The sequence below is a fragment of the Myotis davidii genome, unplaced genomic scaffold (genome assembly GCF_000327345.1).
Source record: "Myotis davidii unplaced genomic scaffold, ASM32734v1 scaffold356, whole genome shotgun sequence".
NCBI classification, from domain to species: Eukaryota; Metazoa; Chordata; class Mammalia; order Chiroptera; family Vespertilionidae; genus Myotis; species Myotis davidii.
This window is the reverse complement of record NW_006288188.1, coordinates 289,906-299,446: the sequence shown is the minus strand read 5'-3', so window position 1 is coordinate 299,446 and position 9,541 is coordinate 289,906. Positions and strand designations below refer to the sequence as shown.

The following is a 9,541-nucleotide window of genomic DNA, read 5'->3' as shown; positions in this document are numbered from 1 at the left end:
GACACACCCCAAAACCAGAGAGGAGGGAGCCCGATTCCTCGCGGGGTCACATGATTCCACCTTTGGCTGTGGGTTATGTTGTTGCTGGGGCACTATTCGCCCTGAATCTGGTTTACTGCACACTTGCATTTGCATTCCACACCCTGTACGACAACAACTTTGCAGAGTGCCCTCTTGCACTCCAGGATCCCTCGGGGGATGTTGAAAGGCCAGGCCGAGGAACCTCACCTATCGGAGGGACCCCACTCACTCCACAGACGCCTTTGGAGCCACAGTGCCACCCCAGGTGCAGCTGGCCAGGGAAGGGCCTCGGGAGGTTGGCTCTAGGGTGTGTTGGACCCTTCTCGCCCAATCCCGCCTCACTGGCCACCTTCTAATTAATTTCCTTTCAATGTGCATGAATCCGTGCACCGGGTCATTAGTAAGTAAATAAGAAGAGTATGAAAATTACTTAAAAGTCATGAAGCAGGGCCCTGCTGGTTTGGCTTAGTGGATTAAGTGTCGGCCTATGGTCTGAAGGATCCCAGGTTCAATTCCAGTCAAGGGCACATGCGCAGGTTGTGGGCTCGATCCCCAGTAGGGGGTGTGCAGAAGGCAGCCAGCCAATCAATGATTCTATCTTATCATTACATTTCTATCTCTCCCTCTCTCTTCCTCTCTGAAATCAATAAAAATATATTTTTTAAAAAGTCATGCAGCAGGAGTTAAACTTGTCTAGCTTGAAAAGTATATCATGATCTGACTCAAGATTAAGGACATATTACATGATCACCTTCATCCCTTGTTTTTCATTGTTGTTATTGGTTTTTTGTTTTTTTTTAATTTTAGGGTTTATGACATAGTTGCTACAAAAAGGGCCTTAGCCAGACAGTCAGGGACTAGAAAAGTTTCTCTGAATTTACAGCTGCAGTTCCAGGCTTTATATCACTAATGGTTATGCTCCTTCAATCAGCTAAGAAGACAAATTCCAAAACTGTTTGGGATGACAAAATATTTCCTTAATGGGTGAATATATTTAAATTTCAGGAAGATGCATAATTAATTATGAAAATAATTAAGAAAAGAAAACCAATAGTTAAATAGTTAAAGAACTGAAGACAAAAACTGCGTATTAGCCCTGGCTGGTGTGGCTCAGTTTGTTGGGTGCCCTCCCATGCACCAAAGGGTTGCCCGCAGGATTCCTGGTCAGCGCACATGTCTGGGTTTCAGTTCCCATCCCCAGTGGGGGTTGTGTGGGAGGAAGCCAATGGATGTTTCACTCTCACATCAATGTTTCTCTCTCTTTTTCCCTTCCTGTCTCTCAAAGAATAAAAAAAAAAAAAAACAGACAAAAAAATTACAAAAAGCCCCTTTAAAAGATATTAGGGTAATGCTGGCCAGTGCGACTTAGTTGATTGGAGCGTCATCCTACAAACCAACAGGTGGTGGGGTTTGATTCCCAGTCAGGGCACATACCCAAGTTTCAGATTTAATCCCTGGTCAGGGAGCACAAGGGAGGCAGCCAATTGATGTAATGTTTCTCTCTCACGTTGATATTTCTCTCTCTAAAATGAATTTTAAAATGGTTAATTAAGGTCAGAAATTAGATGACTTAACAGCTTGTGAACAGGCTTGAAATGTGAAAACCTTCAATAAACATGGTTTTAATTTTTAAAACTCAAAGTAATCACATTACCCAAAGGAATATACAGACTTAACACAATCCCCATGAAAATCCCAATGATTTCCTTTTAAATAGAACAAAAATATCATCACATTTCTATAAAACCACAAAAGACCCCAAATAGCCAAAGCAATCCTTAGGGGGGGGAAAAACCAAAACCTTGCTGGAGGTATCACACCACCTGACGTACAATTATACTACAAAGCAAAGATAATCAAAACATCATGGTATTGGCAAGCCCTGGGAGGAAAGGTCAGGGCAGGGTCTGAACCACATGACCAGCAATATGCCCGGGAGGAAAGGTTACTCTGGGGTCCAGGTTCTTGTTTTCCCAGTTTTGCCTGTTGCTAGGCACCTAGAGCTTTCCACCCTGATGACCTTCTATACCTGCCTGTGGTCACTGATCTGCTCATGTCTAACTGCCTACCACACTCATACGTGGGTAAAAAATAATATCAACAGAGCCACTCCAAAATGAAGTTGGTGTTGTCATCCCAGAAGAACTGCCTTACACATCTCACTCCTCAAACCTTTACAAGGTTAAAATTGGCAAAATAGCCTTTGGATTGGACCCAAAGCAGCCTTGTGTCCCAAACCAACTGTTTGGAAAACAGACATCAGGACTACTGAACTGAAACCGAAAGACAATCTTCTTATTTTATTATCCTTGAGAATTCGCTTCACTATGTTAGCTTATCTACACCTATAAAAATTCCTTTTTCTATTCATATAATTATCCGCCTTTCCTTTCTCATAAATACTCCTTGCCTTCACCTCCTAATCAGAATAGTACTCATATTTCTGCCTAAATCGGTGCTACCACAATAGTTCTTCTTTGGGGTCTCAAATAAATGCTTGTTGCCTCTCACTTTGGCTTTTCATTTTGAGGTTAACAGCACATCTCAAATATATGGCCTAGGCATATCTCCACTTCCCATTTATTCAGCCAATAGTCAGGATATAATTTAATTAAGCTAATCGGTGTTTTTTGTTGTTGTTTTTTTAAAGGCTACTTTCTCTTAAGAGCCTAATAAATAAAAATTCATGTGATCATTTTGTTTATTCTATCTGTAAGCACTTATAGGTCATCATTTGAGAAAAATGCTAAACCCTGCCAAATCCATTTCTTTCCTGTAAGAAACTGAACCCAACTAATTAGGCCCTCTATAGTGTTAGAAATTTAAGGCATTGCTCCTCTTTGTAGACAGGCATTTTCTCTAGGTCATAAATCTATTAAACTTAAAAAACTCAAAGTTACTACAGTATAACACCTGGTGCCCAGATCTTGGTTTCTTATAACAAAGAAAGAGGGAAGGAAGGAAGGAAGGAAGGAAGGACGGAAGGAAGGAAGGAAGGAACGAACGAACGAACCAGAGTGAGTGTCTTGGAGGAATGGCTGATTCCAGGTTTGGGGTATCGAAAATGCAAAATGAGTCTGGAACATTCTACTTTAAAAGAGGGGGGAGAAGAAGAATGGTGGTTATTTCAAAAGGAGGCAGGGACCAACCTGAAAGAAGAGGTCCCAGTAGCCAAAGCTGGAATAATTTGAGCAGCAAATTAAATAACAATAGTATTGGATTATAACCCATCTAATAAAATAAGTAATCATGAGTAGGTCCTGATACCAGGCAGCTGTTCTGTATAAAAGAATTCTAATTAGTAAACATAGAAGGAATGAGAAGAATTTTTTTTCAAATTACCATTAGAACAACAAAGTACAATGTATACCCAATTCTTCCAATGGATACTAAAATCAGTGAATAAAACCTTAAGGAGAAACACGATATTAGCATAATCCAAGTTTAAGTTCGAGCAGAAACAGGATATTTGCACTCCAAATTTCTCTCCAAAGATAATCCACTTTCCATTGGGAACCTGGCAAGGTTAACATCAGTAATGAGATGTCATGTACCCTGGATAAATTCACTGGAATTTTCTATTTTTTTCCCAAAATGCCAGAACCTCAATCTAATCATGGGAAAACATCAGGAGGGACATTATATAAAATAACTGATCAGTAGTCTTCACGAGTGTCAAGGTCATGAAAAACAACAGAAAGTTGAGCCATTGTCACAGATTGGAGGAAACTAAGGATGCATAACAATCAAATGCAACATGACACCCTAGACCACATTGTGAACAGAAAAAGATGGTGAAAACCAGTGAAATCCTAGTAAGTCTACAGTTTAGTTAACAGTGTCACAGCATTGTACCAATGTTAATCTATTAGTTTTGACAACTATACTATAGTTTGGAAAATATTTCAGGAATTCTCTATACCATTTTTTGCAACTATTAATAAGTCTAAAAAATTTTTTTAAATAAAATAATGCCAATATTTTTTTCAATGTTTACAAGGGAAATGTAATGTTAGACTTAAAATGCCTTCTTTGTTCTTGAAAACTTCTTCATCAAGAGCTATACAACCCAGTCACGGCTATCTGTATTCTAAAAAGCATAGTTTTCTAAACAATAACACATCAGAAACATATTTTTTTTTCTAATCTGGCATATTTATGTTTGGCTGAAATTCAAATGATATGACAGTTGTGAGGTTCTCCTAAAAACCAAGACTTGGGGCTCTCTCTACCACACTGAGAGGGAAGTAAGAGCAGGAAGCTTACGTTTTGTAAACTGTTCTCCAGAAGTGATTCGCACTGTCTTCCCTGTTTAGGTAGAAATTATGGAGGGAGAAGAAGATAGCAACATGGTTTTTACTGAAAAATTCAAACCACTTGAATTAACCACTAAGTTGGGGTGGCAGTCTATGAGGAAAGGTAGATCACATCCCATTGGGGTGAAGGGAAGATATGTATTTATGAAAGAAGGACAGGAGTGGTTTGTAGGTGCAGAGAACAGCTAAGTAGCAAGGCCAGACCTACACAGTAGCAACTGGAGTGAGACCTATACAGTGGCAACTGGAGTGGGTCAACTGACCCTACATTGCTAGTTACATCTGGGCATAAATCAACACTGCACATGCCAAATGGAGTCTACTCCTAGCTTAGATTCAAGATGCAAGTGGGTGAGTGGTTTGGCATAACAATAGTACTATTAGATTTAGTGTGGCTGAAATGATACCATTCGATTTTTAAACTAAAATTAGCCTACTGCTTAATGGGTGTCTGAAGTACACCTGTTTTATTTGAGGTAACTATCATATGAGGTATACTGGAAAGACACGTAACTGACTCCCCATGTTATTAAACAGGAGAAATAAAATCAGAAAGGTCCTAAATCAAAGTCAGATGGCAGTTTTGCAGAAATAAGACTCAGCTCTGTAGACCTCCTTGCCCACCATAGGTTTGTACTAAAATAATTGACAAATATTATTTCCTAGATTCTTGAATTTCCTGAAACTTTATTCTTTCCGCATTGATTAAGAAGAGCTAGGAATTAGAAACAAGTTAGAAGTTATTAAAAGCACATGTATAAATAGATTATCTTTGGGATAAAAAAGGCATTGTCCAAACCAACTTCTATCACTGTATCAGTTAATGCCCAGAGACCTGTGCTACCCAACTCTGCAGCTATGACCATATGTGCCTGTTAAGCACTTGAGATGCAGACAGGCCTAATGAAAATGTGCAGTAACTGTAGGATATATTCCAGATTTTGAAGACAGTATGAAAAACAGAAGGTAAAGTAGCTCATTAATAATTGTGCATTGATTGCATATTGAAATAATTTATTTAATATATTGTATATATAGAAAAAGATAGATAGAAGTACTGTCTTATAGTTTCCAAACAATACTAAGCTATATGATCTCATTTGATCCTCACATCTTGTGCTGAGTCATCCCATTTTACTGAGTAGACTATGACCTAGCAGGACCAGATCCTAAGTCTTTAGACTTTTACTGGGTGATGACTCCATTGGCTACACACTTATGTAATAAGATCGATTGAATAGTATTTTATTAACAATAGGATAATAATTGAATGCTTTTCCCATTCCCAGCGACGGGTTAGATATTAATACTAAGTGTTCTCAGCACACTTAACACTCTCTCCTACTAGTCTGGCACAATTACGAATACTCATAGAGAAGGCAGGGTCAGGTCAGGGTCAGGCTGTGTAGGATAGGAAGCAGAGAGGCATACCTCTGGGAAGTGTCCAAACTTTGGGTGCCACTCAGTACTTTCCTCTTTCCTTATAAGACACTCACCTCAAGTGGCTTCAGAGGGAGATTAGAGGGCTTATGGCCTTCTAGAGATTTCCACTTTTACTCTTCCAGATGACAAAGAATGTAATGCTAGTGAAATGACAGCTGCCTAAGACCTAGCCCAAAGGGATTGGGCTAATGATCATGTGAAAGTTCAGACCAAGTCACCCCAAGGTGTGCCTCTGTGGTACTTGTATTGTTTTGAGCTAAAGGCAACTTTAGTGTCTGGCAGAAGAGAAACTCCCACCCCTCCACTACCTACCTATAAGAACTTGACCTGGCTGGGTTGCTCAATTGGTTAGAGTGTCATCCCAATACACCAAGATCGCAGGTTCCATTCCTAGTCAGGGCACACATAAGAATCAACCAACGAATATATAAGTAAGTGGTAACAAAAAAATCAATGTTTCTCACTCTCACATACACTTCCTCTCTCTCAAATCAACCAATCAATTTTTTAAAAAGTATTTTGAATTAGAGGCCTTGCCCATACTTAATAAGAGATGATTAGAGACAACCTCTTTTGACCTGTCTATAGAGCAGGACAAACTTCAATTCACTAAGCATCTGTTCTTCCTACAATGACCCTTTAGCCCCCAAAGCACCTTATCTCTAAGGATTTCGCTCAGAATGTCTTATACACCCACTAGAGGCCAGGTGCATGAAATTTGTGCACTGAGGAGTTGTCCCTCGGCCCAGCCTGCACCCTCTCATAGTCCGGGAGCCCTTGGGGAATGTCTGACTGACAGTAGTCGGACATCCTTAGCACTGCCGTGGAGGCAGGAAAGGCTCACACCACCACTACTGCACTCGCCAGTTGTGAGCCCAGCAGCACTCCACCTGTGGGAGCACACTGACCACCAGGGGTCAGCTCCTGCATTGAGTGTATGCCCCCTGGTGGTCAGTGTGCATCATAGTGACCGGTCATTCCACTGTTCGGTTGATTTGCATATTAGCCTTTTATTATATAGGAAGGATGTTACCTTTCTGTCTCTGAATCTCTCCTGCATGTGAGGTCTCTGACTCTGTCATGTGTATGAGGTTCCCACACAGATGTATTAAATTTGGTTATTTTCTCTTGCTTACCTGTCTCATGTTCATTTGGTTATTAGACCAACTAAAAGAACCTTGAAGGTAAAGAAAAGTTTATTCCTCACCCACATGAGAAAAGTGTAAGAAACCTTGTTCAAAGGGGTTTCTACTTTGCTAAGATTTTATCCTACCTTCTCACTAAAACATAACTTCTTTATTGAAATCAAGACAGGAGCAGCAATTTTGCTTTACACACACATATCCACACCTAGTTTAAACTACTAACTTTCAGTGTTACAGCTCTCTGAATATTTCATTTATCTCTATAAATAAGCCAACTTTGTGACTCTAAGATTATAAGTACCGCGCGCTAACCGATTGCGCCACTGGAGCTCCGGGTGACTCTAAGATTATATGTCCACTTTCTAACAGCCTCCCCGTGAAATAGAATACCTGCTTCAAAAAACAATGGGGTGAAACAACGAAGAGAAGGAGTTACTTGCTAATGGATTTTTAAAGGGGAAGATGATAAAATGTGATGGCTTCACAAATTGTGTACTTTACATAGGTGTTTTGTATCATCTGTGAAAGCTATCTCATAAAGCTGTTAGTAATAAAAAAAAAAAAAAAACTAGAAGGCCAAAGTCATCCAGACACTTTTATCAATTATTGGGTCATATCCAGGAGTAAACTGAGAACTGATTTCTTAAAGGATACACTTTAATTTTCTGTAGATCCTATAGAGAGGATGGCCATTCAGGTTCATTCATTTTTACTAAACGTTCTCAAGCCGACCCCAGTAAGAAAACACAGGATAAACCTCCCCACTTGATATATCTTTCAACTGTTGCCAAACTTCTATCAAAAATCCGTGACAGAGAGAAATACCGAGTATTTGAAGCACATGAGATCCACCTATCCCCTTAGAAAATCTAGATTTATCCCCAAGGAAGCCAAACCATTCAACAGCACCATGTGTGAGCCCAGGGTCTTAGCATCCAACAGGTGTTTTTCATAACACATGAAGAAAACAGCAAGCAGTCCTAGAAAACGCACCATTACTTGCACTATCAGATGGGCACGCACGATACTTTCCCACTGCCATGGTTCCACCTCCTCCACATCCTTCTGTGACGCAAAACATTCCCTCAGAATAAGTGCCAGGGAATGCTTCCCTAAGGACCTGGTATGTTTCCCCTTCACCCTCATTGACCTGTGTGACCCATGGCCTCCGGATGCAACTTAGTTTGCATAGGATCTTTCAATCTGTTCACGTCCACTCTAATGTGCTCCCCACAGTAACTCCCAGCTGTATTTTATTTTCTATCTGTAATACGTGTGCTCACCTCAACTGCTTCATGGATGCTTAATAAATAAATGCAGAAATAGATTTGGGGTGTAAGTGTGTTTTAATACTATCTTGATGCAAAAGACTATGCTGCCTGAGGGTGGGGGTGGCGCTCTTGCTGAATGCCCAGGTTCAGGAACAAAGATGACCAATAAACATTTGTTACTATGAATCTGAAAATGGAATTATTTATAGGAACACTATTAGCGAAGACAACGAAACTTGGCAACATGAGAGGCATTTTAATTGTTTGCTAGATTTGCAACCTAACTTTTTCGTTTGCAAATAAGTTAGGTTGCAATCTTCTATTTTTCTGTTTGGTTTTCATTTCTTCTGTATTATTTGTAATCAGTATTGTAATAAATTGGTTAACTCTTTGAAGTTAATCATTAAACTATCCACAGAAAAATTACACAAGGGAGCTCAATAACTCTTTAGCAAATCATCCAAAGTACTGAAAAAAAAACTCTATGTCCTGGATGTGAAAAAACAAAGCAATATATTGGCTAATCCCTTTTAAAGCACTAATATTAACACACTTTTCTTCCACCTTGTAGTAACTTCCATGCTCACGGTCTTATCTATCCAATATCAACTCTACACAATTGGAGAAAGGCAAGAGTTTTACCAACCGGCCCTTAACACACACTACCACACACACAATCTGTTGCACCAACACATCGTTTTCCAAAAGAGCAGTGTGAATTTTCAGTATGCATTTCCTATTCAAATGAAACTGGGAGGGACGATTAAAACCTAGTCATCTCAGTTGAACAGTTTTCTATTTTCTACCAAATGTACCTCCAACACCCACGGACCTTTCAAGCCACTGGCATCCCAACGGGCTGTCTCCACTCAGCAGTTCCAGGGCTCGGATCTCAGGGTCGCTGTGCTCAGAGGCAGAGCACGAAGTCACTCATGTAACCGCGGAGCTGAGCCCGCCAGACCGTCCCTACACACGCTGGGGAGGCAGGTCCCACTGCACCGGGACGCCAAGCATCTGTCCTGCTTCCCCGCGTGAAGCTGTTCCACACTCTCCCGGCTCCTTTCCAGGCTGCCTCCTTCCAGGGGTCCCCCTCCCCTCTTCTCTGGCGGGCGCTCCTGGGCTCCCTCTCCCCTCCTGCGCGCTCGGGACTCGGTCTGTACCCACAGACTCGGGACACAGCCCCTGGTGGGAAAGCCGGGCAGGAGGCGATCTCCCGGGACCAACGCTCACAGCCCCACCCGCAGCCCCCGCACCGCGCCCGCGCGCTCCCCGCGGCCCGGCACTCACGCGCGCGGCTAACACCTGGGAAGGCGCCGGCCCGCGGTCGCGGTCGCGGTCACGGTCA

The 9,541-nt window shown here is 41.3% G+C and overlaps 1 protein-coding gene across 1 annotated transcript in view; it reads right to left on the bottom strand.

The window, feature by feature from the left end:
* Nucleotides 1–9,540, bottom strand: part of LOC107182522 (ATP-binding cassette sub-family G member 2-like) — a 27,334-nt gene extending 17,794 nt beyond the window's left edge. Inside the window, exon 1 of the mRNA XM_015561526.1 lies at nt 9,484–9,540. The gene's annotated coding sequence lies outside the window, so the exon portion shown is untranslated. The remainder of the gene's footprint in view (nt 1–9,483) is intronic.
* Between the last annotated feature and the right edge of the window lies 1 nt (nt 9,541).